Raw genomic sequence first — 15,584 nt, 5'->3', positions numbered from 1 at the left:
CCTTAAAGTTATTTCTCAATAGTTACATTTCAAAGTAAGCTGGAGCCATTAAAAAGGTTAGGAAACAAAGCAGTCAGTGAATAATTGTTTTGTGTCTACCACATCTTTGCTGTTTTAGAACAAATGCAGCCTGTCTGTGCCCTTGCAAGTTCATCTTAGTTCATAGAACAGATAAAGACAAAAGGCTGCCTGGGTGGTTTTTTCCCCTCTTTCTCAACCTGTAGTGTAACACTCACTGCATAACATGAATGAACAGACTATTTTCAAAGCAGATAGAGAAAAGATTACTGTTTTTAAAAGGTAATTTAACACTTCAACAAATACTTACGCCAGCTTTTAATATATTTCCATCAGTTTCTTGTTTAAATCTAAAGTTATACGTTATCAGTAGAAACAGGTACTTCCCAACTAAGTGATTCTAATGAGTAGTCTTTATTGTAGGCCTTCATTCTTGACAAACAACAACAAAAAAGCATCCTTTATATATTTAGTTTCAGTACAATCCTTTAACTCTAGTTTGGCTAACACAACACCACAGTGATTTGATTATTCAATAGTTAATCACAGAGATAAAAGGCAGCAAAAGGTTATGTTCAAGTCTTTCATGAATGGAATAACTCAGTAATGTGCAGCTTACAGTTATGCGCTCCTCACTCCATGTCTTACAACAGCCAACTCACAACTTCGTGGAGTTAGTAGCTCTGGCATAAAAATTTCCATATTTAAAGCTGACTTCAGGAACATCCCATTTGCTGCTTCGGAAAGAATTCCCACGGCACGATGACGACGAAGTTCACATAACTTTGTTCAGTCTTTAGATCACATGCAGGATCCTGGTTAAAAGCCAGTGAAGAGTCATTTTGTCACTACTCAGAATATACACATCTCAGGGAACTCTTTACACTCCCCAGGAACTCGCTACCTAAATACAATAGGTTACATTTCCAAATGCCATAGATTCCAAACTGAAACCAAAAGTTCTATTTTTAAAGTGCTGATGATGCAAACTATAAAGCTAGGAATGTTTTCCCCTCACCTCCACCCTCCATCCAAAACCAAAATCCTGTTTGTGTTGATTCAAGAATTCATTGCAATCTTGAAATTCCAAGTGGGGGGGGAAAAAAAAAGAAAAAAGAAAATAGAAGGGAAAAAAAATTCTGTATTTTAAGTTCTACTATTCAAACAAAATGAAATGCCAAAAACTAGAGGAAAAAACTCACAACTAGAAAAACCTCTTACTAGGAAATGAAAACAACAGTGAGGAAAAATCGTACTAACAGGTGCTTGAAAAGACAAGATTAAGTTAGAAGGCATTTAGTGCATGAAATGAGAGGTTATTCTTATAGTACCAAAAAGCCAGTACTGAAGTTTAACTTTATTTAAAATAGGAAAAAAGAGAAAACCAACCACAAAAACTGCAGCTCTGACACTTGTCACTCCTGAAAGAGCTGAAGAGAGGGACACCTCCCTTCTAAGAATACACAGACTTGCTGTCCCCTTTCTTTCCCATTAAAAGTACTTTAGCAGCTGACATCCCTAAAGCACTTCCCTTTATGAGGAAGAGAAAGAGCCTGGGAGCTGTGTTTTGAAAGAAAGAATGAATGGCATCAGCATCAGTTTGTCCTAAATTAAGTTTAATACATCCCTAATCTGCTAAAGTAGCTCAAAAATGCAACTTTTCCCCTGAAAATGAGTGAAGTTTTACTTTTGATTCAAGATGGCACTAATTTTCAGCTGAAATGATTGTTCCCTTTTCAGAACCAGCTGGATACAAAGCAAATTAAACCAGAGAAGTCAAGTTTTATGCACTATAGAGAACTTAATTATTTCTATGCTCATTTACAGTGCTGACTTCAAAACACCACTTGTTTTGTTCTCTAAATATACATGGGAAAAACCCTCTTGTTCATCTAAGCCAGACTTCTAACAGTTTAGAACAACCTGCTTCTGGTTTGCATACCTGGCTTGATCTCTAATAGATTCTAAGATGTTTTTCAGCAAGTCAATGGAACAACATATCAAAACCCAAATATGGTATCCAATAGATCACTATGTTAAAGAGATCTTCATTTTTTTCCGTATACTCACAGAAAAAAATTAAGATTACACAGAGACAATTATTAACGTGCAACATATACCAAGACAGTGCAAACCACAGTGTAGTGCACAGGAACAAACCAATGCCTACCCAGAACAGCAAACAAAGAAGGTTTTAAGTAGAGCAATATTTAGGAGAAATGGAATTTATTAACAAAAGTAGCCATTTGGGCAAGTGATAACAGCCATTAATTCTGGCAATGCACTGTTAGACTCTAAGTGACCCTAAGTGGCCATAACTCTTATCCATCCCTGCAAAACGTCTGCAAAAAATGATCTGAAATTTAGGGTTTCTCTGTCTGGCTGATTGCACCTCTGTATATGTACTGTACACACATTTCTGCCCAGCCACCTGCTAGAAGTCATAAAAATAAACTTGTGAACAATGATAACAAAAATAAAAAAGTAAAATTAATTTTGAAAGTTTGTATTTCCCATTTAAGCACAAAATTTGCATATAGAGCCAGCAGCACACCCAAAACTTCTGAGATTTCCCTAACTTGCACGAGTCCCTCATGCAAGGCTGTTCAAAAACAGTTTTAAGTGTTACTGGATTGTAGATTGTGTCAAAAAAAGTATTATTTTAGCACTCTTGCCTCTTCATGAAAAAAAGAAAAAAAAAATATTCATGACTCATTCTTTCAGTGGGCCAAACAATCTGTTACAGAACAAAGCCAGGTCATATCAACAAACTATTCAGTCTATATCTTGACTGAACAGTGACCAACAGCAAAAGAATGTGCAAGATCTCCATATGGGATAATTAGGTAGTGACATGAATAACACAAAGGTTTCAGGGGAACACAAAAAGAGGCTACATAGGGAGATTAGGCTGAAGTAGATAATGAGAAGAAAACAGCAAGCTTTTGGAATCAGCAAATAAAGAAAACAAGTGAGTCAGACGCTGAGAGAGTCAGGGCAGCAAAAAGGACCAAGTGACTCTTGGAGAAAAAAAGCTAATGAGGGAGCTCCCACTGCTAAGAGCTTGGTATAGACCTGCACATCAGCTTCATTTTCAACAGAATGAAAACACACAAACTGGCACAGGGCTGTTTCCAAAGCTGTATTCTTGAATCTGAACACAGAATTTTGCCTTCACTTGTGTATGAACGCTTTTTGAATGACTGGGTCAGTAATACCAACAGTTCTTCAACAAGTTCAGTAGTCCAATGAGATTGTCAAATGCAGCAGTTAAGTTTCTGCTCTTATTTTTTGCAATTTTCTCCTGGGTCTACTGCCTTTGTGAACAGTCTTTTCAGCCTGATTTTCACTTTTACTTTTTCTTCCTCAGCTGTCATCACTTGTATTGATTTTTTTACTCTTCCTTTTTCAATTTGACAGGTGTGTTTAATTTTTTCTGGTTAATACAACGTGTACCTCACTGGTCGTATTGTTCCAGCTTCACTTCTGTTTTGTTCTGAAGAAAAAGTCCCACCCTGCTTAAGCTATTCTGCTCCCAGAATAGTAAAATTGTATTCTCCCCCTCAGTTCTTTCTCTAAAATATTCAGAATGTTTTCTCATATTTAGTATCAAAGGTGTTGCTTTTTATGTGCCCACCAACATGGAATACAAACATTATTTCCTATGTCAGCTACAGCTTCAGATACTCTTACTTCTTGAGTGGTCTCCTATTTAGTACCCAAGCATTAAATAAGCACAGTCTTATGACCTGCATGCTTTAAGAACATTTGGTCTTATGGAGTGCAAGCTGCGTAAAGTCTCTCAGGATAATTTATTTACCCAGCTTAGGCCACGATTCTCCTACTTCTTCAATGGCTGTTCAGAAACCTTGACGAGTCGACTAGAACAACTGTTTCCAGCTTCCGTCTTTTCAGTAGGGCTTCTGGAGATGAACATAGGGACCAAGAAGCCTTGAGAAGTTAAGTCTTTCCTCATTAGATGATTCTAGCTCTCAACAGAAAGGAGATCCAACTCTAAAAAGTTTCAAGTAGTTTGCCCAACAGACAACTTAATTACCTCACTAAGCTAAATAACAGTAGCAACCAAACAGCAGCTAAAGTCACTAAATATTATTTTTCATTTTTTTCTAAAATATGTTGAACAATTTGGTCTCAGCATCAAGTAGCCATTTTCCTTATCTAGAAGCTGTAATACACTTCCGTTATTCAAGATTGATCTTTAAAACTTACTATGCACATGGTTCCATCCTGTTGTCATACTTAATTTCCCCATCAATCTTGTGAATACATTTATGTAAACATTTGCCTGCTTCTTGCTTAATATTTTTCCAGCAGTGGTTGATCCAAGAGAAAAGAGAGCTGCCACTGATGGAAGAGGTGCAATAAATCTGTATCTCTCATTAGGTAAGCTAAGCTTGCCAGGAAATTGCCTCAACATTGCAGAACGCCACTGCATAATCTAGGACTAGGGATAGCTGACTTAAGGGAAAACTACATACAAGTACTCTTTAGTGGGAGAAACTCTCACCCTAAGAATTAAATGCAAGCCTCAGGAGTTTTCATCAGTTGGAAGAAATAAGAAACACAGCCACAAATAAAGTTTTTTTAAAAGTAGTACTAATATGAAGGCTGTTTCCATGATTTTAACAAGTCTTGACTGAGTTTCCCCAGAATATCATGCAAAAATTCAGTAACGAGAACCCTGAAATGTAAATTCCATGACTCTTCCTTGTCTGCAAAAAAAAATTAAAATTATTAGAAAACCTATTGGAAACAAAGCACATTGAGGTAAACAACTTTTTTCAGGCCTTTATGTAATAACTGTCATATTAAGAAAAAAATCATTTATTTACAACAAAGATTAGATACTGTATTGCCATACACATCCTGTTAAATACCAAACACCTTGATAATGTCTAAATCCTACCTCCAAAATTCACAGACCGCAAGAGTACGACTAGAGGAATAATGTATTGTGTCCAAAGACCCTTCTGAACTGAGACAGAAACTCTGTATTCCATGTAAGATCTAGCCCTGACTTCACACCTCTCTTGTCTTTCCTATCTACTACAGGAGGTGAAAAAAAAGTATTTGGGTTCTCTAAATAAAGAATACAACCATATGCCAGAATTATAAAATAAAGCTCATACGGGATCTTTATAGACATACATAATCTTCACAGATATTTTACAAAACCTAAGACTCTAAGTTAGGGAAACCAATGCCGCAAATTCAGGAAAAAAAAACAGCAATTTCCGAAAAAAACTGTATTAAACTATGAAGTTACTGGTTTAATTGTCTCTTTCCAAGTCACTACTTAAAGAAAAAGCATTTAACTTTCAGAAACAAGTCTGTCTTGACACTTTTGGCATTACGTATGTGCTGCTTTTCAGGCAACGCTGTACAAGAGATTAAGAGTACACAAATGGAAACCCAAACTCCTAGGCTACTACTAGTTTGCAGTCGGATCTTATCAAGGCTAGTCAGTCTTTGTTCCCATCCATAGAACAGAGGACATTCATATCTATTTATATTTGTTAACTTTCATGACTACAGAATGTTCTAAAGAAGTACACCATACTGTCACTAACAAGTAATTCTCACTCCAGCATGTCTTACACGTCAGAAATGCAACTCTGTACATATCTAACAGGTAAGTGCAGTATCACAAAAAGACTACAGGATTTAGCACAAAATCATGTAAACACAATACCGTTTTCATTCTCAAGGAAACAATCTTTCAAGATATAAAACAACTACTGGGAAGTTTCAAAGCAGAAGTTTTTTTTCCCAAAAAACGCAATTTAAAATCTCTCCGAACTATCAAGAATATGTTTTCATAGAAAAATAATAAACAATAAACCTGCATAAATCAGCCAAAAGCTAAACAGAGGAAATTTTTTTAGAACAAGTCCTAGATTTGACAGGGATTTTCTAATCTTCACGAGGCACTTTAAATTTAACACTGGGGAGCAACAAATGAAGAACAGAAAGATAATTTTATCTCTGATGAAGCTCTAAAGTGATCGGTATTTAACATCCAACTAGCATCCATCTACAACCTGCACATGAAGCTACCACAGCTCTCTAATCTGTCTTTACTCAAAAGTCTCATAGGCTCCTGGCACTCCTTATATAGTTCAGTGACCATAATTCACTAGCAAAATTTACCATTGGGATATGTTTGGGGTGATACCTGATTGGAGTGTTGTCATCTGCATTTCTGGTTCCAGCAGTGTCATGTTGATCCTTTTCTCAACAGTTACAATCCCTTAAAGACCTCTCTTTATAGATAGATATGTTTGATATGTTAAAAAAAAAAAAAAATCCAAGAGGACTTCTCAACTTTAATGTCGTTCAAAACTTGCAAGAAATTCACATCCTTACATGATGAAAACTGTGCCTACTGAGAAAACTCAGTCTTTCAACATGCAGTTGTCTGCTTATTCACCACAGGCAAGTTGGAACAGCCCAGAATCAAATTACTGCTAGGACAAAAATGAATACTCAAAGGGGAATGCAAGATGTGTAGTTTGCAGAAGTAAGGTCCGCCCCTTGATGCTCTGTAAGTAAAAGGGAGGGGGGAGGAAGGGGTCAGAGACACTAGAACTGGCAGGTTTTTCCCCTTTTAAAAAGATGACGTCTTGGGTAGACATTCAATCCCCTAAGGGGCTCTGCTGATGAGGCAATTTCATTCCAAGGACAAGGAGACCCAGTGTTAACATAAACATGCAGACATCCTCAGCTTTGAAACGACATGGCCAAAAACATATACATCCTGCTGATAGACCGGTCACTTTTCTTCAATCTTTACCAGTGCTTTTTCTTAATAATGGCACTATTCCCCTATCCTTATCAACTCCTCCTGCTGATCACGAAACCTGAGCTACTGTAACAAAGGACTGGAATTTATTCCAAATAGATGGTAGCATCTGTTTCTTAAAAACGAACAAACAAACAAAACGCCCTTTCTCCTTCAGACTTTTCCCATCATGGATCACACCCTCCCATCCAACCTGTCTAGAGGTTAAAAAAAAATTAAGCCATGTTTCCTACATCCAGATGGTTTGTTTCAAATGATTTGGGATAGTGGACAAAACTTTTATAGTCAAATATTTCTTGAGTAAAAGATAAAAATAGAAGTAAGTCTTTCCTTACTAGATGATTCTAGCTCCCAACAGAAAGGAAATTCAATTTCAGTCTCTGAAGAGTCTCAAGTAATTTGCCCAACAGATAACTTAATTATCTTAACAAACTAATTCCAACGCTTCTGTCCCCAGAGCAGCTTTCCCTTATTCGCCATCTTTCCCCAAGGCTCATCATCATCTCTCATTAGGTCATCTAAGTAAGTAACTGCATATATTTGCACCAAGCCCAAACATATATTGAGCTCTGCATCAAAGATACAGATCAATTTTTAGATTTAAAATCCCTTTGTAGCAAGTCAGAATCCCTCTCCTGCCACAACAGTTTTCATGAAGATGAGTAACTGCGTGTGCAAAACTGCTTTAGCACTGTTTTCTGACCCCTCCAATCTTAAATAACTTCAGGGCTTCTCTAGCACTCAGCTGCAAGAACTCCAACAGCTGCTCGACAGCTGAGAGAAGAGCATGGCAGGTTTTAGCAACATATCTTCCTTCCCCCACACAAATACATCTGGGGCTTCAAAGGAGGCAGCAGAAACTCAGCTTTAAACAAATCGGGAAAATCCCATACAGTGATGATATTGTAGTATTTATCTGATTTCCATACTCCTTACATCAGAAGTGTGTTGTAAAAGGACAAGAATCAGTTCATTTGGGCTTCTCTCATATTCAAATGCCACCTATGCAGTCCTAGATTCGCAGCCAGACTAGGCAAAAATTGCAGGCCTAAATGTTCGTTCTTGCTGTGCAATCCTTATGGAAAGGAACTGCAGTGGTGCACTGTATCCCAAGGATTCAGAGACACTAGTGACAGAAATAAGTCATTTTAACACCTGCCCTGAATATCCATATTCATCATAAAGGAAACCATCAATTTTCAGCAGAATGTATGCTTATTTTTGTGGTGATACATGGAAATACAAGGTGAAGCAATACGAGCAAAGAGGAAAGGAAATCTTTCCTACAGTGTCCAGGAACATCACTTAACTCCTTGAAGTATGTACATACGCACTGTCAGTGACCGTGAACAGACAGATGAAATTTTTAAAGCATTAACCAGGATCTTGCTTATTTGACCAGCAAGGAAGATGAAGATTGCATTACCAAATGTCTTCAGACAGAGATTTCTTCATTATACTTTGTGGTAATGTACTGATAGTGGCAGAGGGTGAGTTACAGCCTGCAGAAGTAGCTGATAGTATCTCAATATAAATGAATTATAGAAAACTTGACATTTTCATGAGGAAAGCCACACTTCACAGAAGCAGGCTGTCACCCAAAGCTAGCAGTCAGTTTGCTAAGTACTAGCAGCAAGTGACTATTGCAAAATGGTACAATCTTTCTCTCCTGAAGCAGCCACTCACTGTTTAAGTAGAACAGACTGAGAATCCTGCTGAATGGCATTCTCCCTTTAAAGAAGCAGACCTCCTTTCCCCATTACTACTCTTAGTATTTATAACAGCAAAACCAGCAACAGAAGTCCTTACTCACACAGACAAAACAGCTGCCCAGATCTAGGCCTGACTGGCAAGCAGTTTAAATTCATGAAAAAGGAATGTTTTTTTAAAATATCTATCCAATTATATGTCTAATGTTTATCCATCAGCCCTGAATCTTGAAATCACAAAGGCAAACTGAAATAAGAGAGAAACTGGAAAGGAGAAACAGAAGGGAGAGGAATATTGCAAACCAGTGACTGGAGAAGGGCATTATAATCTCGCTAACTTTATCAGGAACAAACAAAAACTGTGTTGAGAGCTAACTTGTTAAAGCTACCACATTAAAGCTGCCTTTGGCATTACTCCGTCCAGCTCAACTATTTCCCCATCACTATTTAAAAGTTTGTTTTAAATATTTCAAGAGATTACCACTTCTCAGCTGTTTAGTAGCTCACATCAGTAACAGGCCAGTCATTTCTATCATGCTCTGAATCTCATAGCTCTATCAGAAACTTTCAGACAGCATGCTAAATTTATAGTCTCCTGGGACATAAAGTCTTTTAACACAAATCTATCCAAGATAGACTGGTTGTTTTTATTCTAACAACCATTCCCCTTACTCACACACAAGAAAAAACAGCAAGCCTCATCGGAATGTGTGTGAAGGACAGATCAGAGAAAGCTATATATCTCCTGTCTTGGTCCTTTTGTTACAATACAGACTTAATCTTCTTCACATTTAAGTTCTGGATAAGGTAGTAACCACCCCTTGGTAATTACATGTAACTTTGAGTCACACTATTTCAGAAGTTGGATATACACTAGAACAACAAAAAAAAAAAAACACAAAACAAAACCAAAAACCCTGAGAAAGTAATTTCAGACTAATCCTACCTCTTTAAAACTGTTTCTCAGGAATAAAATACCATCCTTGTTGATAAGCAAACATGCCTAACTTCTTAAATGAGTTCACAAGTCACAATATTCCCTTTTCAAAAGGACACTTTATGACATGATTTTAAGAAAACGTTATCAATGTTTTTAAAGTCACGGTAGCAAGAAGAGAGCTATAAAATCTGCAAAACCACCGTAATAAGTTATATTTGAAATAAATCCTGAATCTGACTTCATTCAATGTAATGACAATACAGGATGGGAAAAGGAAGGAAGGGGAGAGAGACAGGAAAATATAACCTAATAAAAGAGTTATAGAAGCAATCACCTACAAAATTCTTTAAAATAAAACCAGGTGCACTTATAAACTTTTAAAATACTACTCTTGTCTTTTAACAGTAGATGTGCATAGGCACACAGGCACTAAATTAGCTCCTTAGAACCATTTAAAAAGTTCAAATCTGTAATTTGTAAGTGCATATAATCACCAACAACTTATGCGGCACCAATTAATCCCATGCTTTGTACAACACTCAGTCTTTACAGTAACAGGAGTACCTTCCCATACCTAAAGCACACGCCTGTTACATGACTTGGAGTCATACTGAAATTCCACACATTCCAACTAGTCTCTTTCCCCTCAGCACATACGATACTTTGTAGAAGGCAAGCATCCCAGATCAAGTAAACCCCCAAAACTGACAAGCTCGTACAAGTTTTGTCCAAACCTGTAATCATAAAATGCAACAGTTCATTCTAAAGAATGTTACCTCATCTTAAACCAGCCGACAGTAAGAAGAAACCTGGACTGTCATAGGCTTCTAACACAATATTTTTCATACCTCTGGAAAAAGATAACTACTAATTCATCTAGGGAAAATGGGTCAAGAAAGAGGGTCAATAAGCTAGTGGAGCAATTATCATAATTTCAAATGAAAGTTAAATAGAAGGACAATTTTGACTAGAAATTATCAAACTGCATAAGATTTGTAATCACATTCCTCAGGGCCTTGCTCTAACCCTGCCCTATGGGTTGGGAAAAGTTATCTTGGCATCTTAGTACAGGTGACTGAGCAAAATCAAGATACACTTAAGAGCTTCAGATGACTCTGTAATGACCTTTTTTTTTTTGGCTTGTGTGGCAACAAACGAGTCAGTCACAGGTAATCTCTCATAGTTAAAGAAAGCTGAGGCCTTGATGAACATGGGTAAAAAAGGAGAAGGAATGTGAATTTTGGGCAGAAAATTCACTGTGAAGCACAAAGACAAATTAAATAATTACACCTTAAATGTTCCATTAAGCTTGATGTCCGAATAGAGCCTAATACTTGTATCAAATTATTTCACTAACACCTTGCCACATAAGGTTTCCTTCCACTGAAGTGACAAGAAATTGTTTCCTATCTATCTGATACGTTCCAATACTTCACACAAATCCTTAATAGCTTTTAATGCATTTTAATTTAGTGTAACTTAAGAACAACTATTCAGTCAAGATGTTTAAGATCTTTACAACCACCTGTCTAGGTGTACCTACCCTTGCAGGTACAAACACCTACAAGAATAATGTGTAGCTGTGATGAGAGAATAATATGAAGAGGAGTCTGGGCCTGAAATTTAAAAAAAACAAGAACAACAAGAAAACCCACAGAAACAGTCTCTTGCTGGTCTTCAGTTCTCTAAGGGCAGAAAAAAACAAACAGGAATCCGCTGTCCTAGGACATATGGCAGCATGTGCCTACAGGACTGCATTCCCAGTTCTCCCATGGGATACATAATTCCATGATGCTTCACATGCCAAAGAAGTTTCTATTTTACCTCAGCTAATAGTTTATGTTCCAGAACCACTGCCTGAAGTAACAAATTCAGAATAAATCCATGTAATATTTTTCTACAGACATCTAGAGATAAGCAAAGCCTTCCATAAGCAAAAGTTACACAAAGGGTTAACCTGTTAGAAGCTGCAGCATAAGGAGTTAGTTCAGCTGTGAGTCAGCAGTGCCTGTCTAGAACTGCAAACAGGAGACCCTTTGACACAGATAGGCAGCTTCCAGCAAGTCTCTTATTTACCATCTCCTCCCCTCCCACTGCCACTCAGCTTGAATCTTCCTCATACCTTGAATTTGGCAAGTTGTCACAGAAGCAGTTTCACTGCACAGGATATGCTTCTACAACCACTTCGGATTGCTCAAATGTTTAAGCAGATTGCCATCTCAACTGGCAGATCATCTCTAAAGGTTTTTTAACATGTTTGAAGCCAAAGGGACAACAACAAAAATACACCATATTAAAAAAGGAGCTTTAACAAGCTCAACAGCTTTCAACAGCTGTGCAACCTCTACCCCAAGATAACTGAAAAGTTCCCATTTGAGGGAACAAGTTTATTAATTCAAAATGTATCAGCTATGTTTCTCAACAGCTCACTAAGCCAAGTCTCCTTTTACGCTGTGACAGTTTGCAGATAACCATATTTCAACAGCACTTTTCTGTCCCACAATACTTTAATGAATGTACTCACAGACAATGCATAAAAACATACTGCAGCCTAGGAGAAATGAGCATTGTATACCTCTGAAGATAAGGAATATTCAGGTAGTCTAGATCAGGGACTTTGGACTTTATGCCTTGTCTGAAAAGCTGCACCTCCAGCAGTAAAATTCCCACTATTGTGCTGATAAAGAATCAGCTCTGAAGAGACCCACCTAATGAGTCATTTCCGGGAATATCCTAATGTTCTTTGGCAAAAGGTAGGGGCAGAGGTGTTACTTTTCAAATACTTTTTAAACTCAACTCTATTTCACCTGTTCCAGTTAAGCAGATTTGCAGCCCACAATGAATACAGTTTCAAGACTGAGTCTATAAAAATAACGTTATTTTGATACAGGAAAACCATCTATTTCTGCAAAATATTCCCAAGATACCAATTTTTAAACCTATCCAAGCAACTTAATCACATCAAGACTTTCATTTCTGTAACAGAATATCCTTTCCTCTGACCGTAACAAACACTGTTGTGTCTTGCTTGCATCCATTCAAAGTGCTGCTACAAATTTCATTCTCCTAAAAAGGTACTCTTATCCATTCCTAACACCAGTATCCCTTTCCCTGTGGCATCAAGAATAAATCACTTCTCCCCAATTCAGGACCCTTAATCACATCTTATTCACTGAGAACCCTGCCTCCAATAAATTCACAATGTCACCTTCAGGTGGCCAGCTGTCAGGTTTTGGAAACAAAGGCTCACATGCTTTCCCCATGCTGCCTTTGAGCTCTCTACCAGTTTCAAAACTACCACAGTTAAATTTCATTTGAAATCTCTCCTTGCTTTCATAACTATAAAATGACTAAGTCTACCACTAGTTGAGATGCGTTGAGATCACAGTCTACCATGTTGACTAATATTCCACTTTCTTCTATTTACCACCACCACATTTATCTCCATCAGTTGTCTTTTATCTTACACTTAGAGGACTGCAAACATTAAGGATTAGAAGCTTTTTGTTCTGTTTCTGCAGTTTCTAACTTCTCCATTTTTAAGGCCTGTAAACATGACGGTAGACATATAATGATGGTATAATGTATATGAATGAGGAAACCCTTTTTATCCTCTTAAAAAACAGTATTTTGGATTGAAGTTAATTATTCTTCCAACTAGCAAAACAGTGATACACTGTTCAGAGAAGGGCACGCTCATTTTCTGGAGGTAAAGAACCAGGCACGTCAAGTGAGGTATCCCTCCAATGCAAATTACTCTCCTACAGTTCACATATTTTAATAAATCACGTTACCATAAGCGTTATGTTCTGGCTATAAAGCCACCCCAAAGCTCCCCACCATTTCCAACATGCTGGGCCATGCAACTCTATGTAACGCATATAATACAACACACAATGCCCAACACTATAAGGCACCCAGGACTCAACCATGCTCAAATCCATAGTATCTTGCAGGTAAACTTGATAGCAAGAATTCAGACTTTAGCAAGACCTTCATATCGCCAAGAGCCACCAACACATACCCCAGAGGGTGGAGTGAAGGAAGATCACCAAGAGGAACTCACAAACAGAAGCCACCAGTTATCAAATGGTTTCATCAGTCTGTCACACAGTGGGACTGAACATGCAAAGGCTTTCATGGAAGCCTGGGGATCCTGAGCTTCAGACAGCTCACATTCTTCCAAAACCAGGAGTTCTGTTCTGGTCACCAAGTGACCCTGTATTTTGCCACTCCACTGTCACTCACCAAACGGTTAGAGGGATTCATACCATAGCTGTCCATAAGCTACTTGCAACTCAAGAAACATAGGCAGGTCATTCTCAGTCTAGGATTAGAAGGTCTACTGGAATATTTCATTTTTAACTCTAGGACTTGTGCCTCCTTCTAACAAGTCTGACAGAACTTTTCAGACATTTGCAATGAGAAAGTTATTCACCCTTGGTAAGTGCAGACCAAGGTGGCAAAGAAAAATCTACAGATGGCTATAGTCTGAAGATGAGCTAACACTTCCTTTGACTGCCTGTCTCAGCTTTGCACAACTTTTAGTCACCACAAAGCACATGGAAGTTGTTTCTGGTATTCACCTAAAACAATAATCTAAAGTATGGACAGGTGCACTCTGGCTGGGTCCAGGGAGTGGTGATGAACGGTACCGCATCCAGTTGGCGTCTGGTCACTAGTGGTGTCCGCCAGGGCTCAGTACTGGGCCCAGTCCTGTTTAATATCTTTATTGATGATCTGGATGAGGGTATCAAGTGCACCCTCAGTAAATTCACAGATGACACTAAGTTGGGTGCGAGTGTTGATCTGCCTGAGGGTAGGAAGGCTCTGCAGAGGGATCTGGACAGGTTAGATAGATGGGCTGAGACCAATGGCATGAAGTTCAACAAGGCCAAGTGCCAGGTCCTACACTTTGGCCATAACAACCCCATACAGCGCTACAGGCTGGGGGAAGAGTGGTTGGAAAGCAGCCTGGTGGAAAAGGACCTGAGGTATTGGTGGACAGTCGGCTGAACATGAGCCAGCAGTGTGCCCAGGTGGCCAAGGCAGCCAACAGCATCCTGGCTTGTATCAGGAACAGTGTGGCCAGCAGGACTAGGGAAGTAATTGTCCCCCTGTACTCGGCACTGGTGAGGCCGCACCTCGAGTACTGTGTCCAGTTCTGGGCCCCTCCCTTCAAGAAAGACATTGAGGTGCTGGAGCGAGTCCAGAGGAGGGCAACAAAGCTGGTGAAGGGTCTGGAGGGTATGTCCTATGAGGAGCAGCTGGGGGAACTGGGATTGTTTAGCCTGGAGAAAAGGAGGCTGAGGGAAGACCTTATCGCTCTGTACAACTACCTGAAAGGAGGTTGTAGTGGGGTGGGGGTTGGCCTCTTCTCCCAGGCAACTAGCAACAGGACTAAAGGACATAGCCTCAAGCTGCGCCAGGGGAGGTTCAGGTTAGACATTAGGAAAAATTTCTTCACAGAAAGGGTTATTAGGCATTGGAATGGGCTACCCAGGGAGGTGGTGGAGTCACCATCCCTGGAGGTGTTTAAGAAAAGACTGGATGTGGCACTTAGTGCCATGGTCTAGTTGACACAGTGGTGTTAGGTCAAAGGTTGGACTCGATGATCCCAGAGGTCTCTTCCAACCTAGTTGATTCTGTGATTCTGTATTTATCACTGGAGCTCTTTGGAACTTCCCCAGCCAGTAACATCAATCCTTCCCATTGAACAATGTCAATCAGTTTTGTCAATGCCACATTATTCGTTCTTCATACAAATAAAACATTGTAAGAAGCAATAAGAAGTAGCCCTGTCATTAGAACATGTACCATGACAACACCTCAGTACCTCCTTGCTGAGGACATACCGCATGAGACGTAAGTGCAGTGTTCCACTTACCATTCTTCCTTTCACTGAGTGGAGGAAGGTTGGGGTTTCGGCCATGATGGAGGCTGAGGGTCAGCTCGGGCTGCAAGGAGAGCTCCTGCAGCTCATTGGCAACAGCTTCACTCTGAGGGCTGGGGGCCGCCGAAAGTGACACCAGCACCGGCTCATCATCATTTTCGCCAGCCCCTCCTCCGTCCAGCCCATTTCCAGCAATGACGG

General features: G+C 39.0%; 1 long non-coding RNA gene across 1 annotated transcript; it reads right to left on the bottom strand.

Annotated features, from left to right (window-relative positions):
* Window positions 1-413: 413 nt before the first annotated feature.
* Window positions 414-15,466, bottom strand: LOC137664202 (uncharacterized). The gene is made up of 2 exons (XR_011048264.1): window positions 15,378-15,466; window positions 414-833 (listed from the first exon to the last, which is right to left on the bottom strand). It is a non-coding gene; the product is annotated as an uncharacterized lncRNA (long non-coding RNA).
* Window positions 15,467-15,584: the final 118 nt, after the last annotated feature.

The sequence above is a fragment of the Nyctibius grandis genome, chromosome 5 (genome assembly GCF_013368605.1).
Source record: "Nyctibius grandis isolate bNycGra1 chromosome 5, bNycGra1.pri, whole genome shotgun sequence".
NCBI classification, from domain to species: Eukaryota; Metazoa; Chordata; class Aves; order Nyctibiiformes; family Nyctibiidae; genus Nyctibius; species Nyctibius grandis.
Note: the sequence above shows the minus strand (reverse complement) of the source record. Positions and strands in the feature narration are given on the sequence as shown.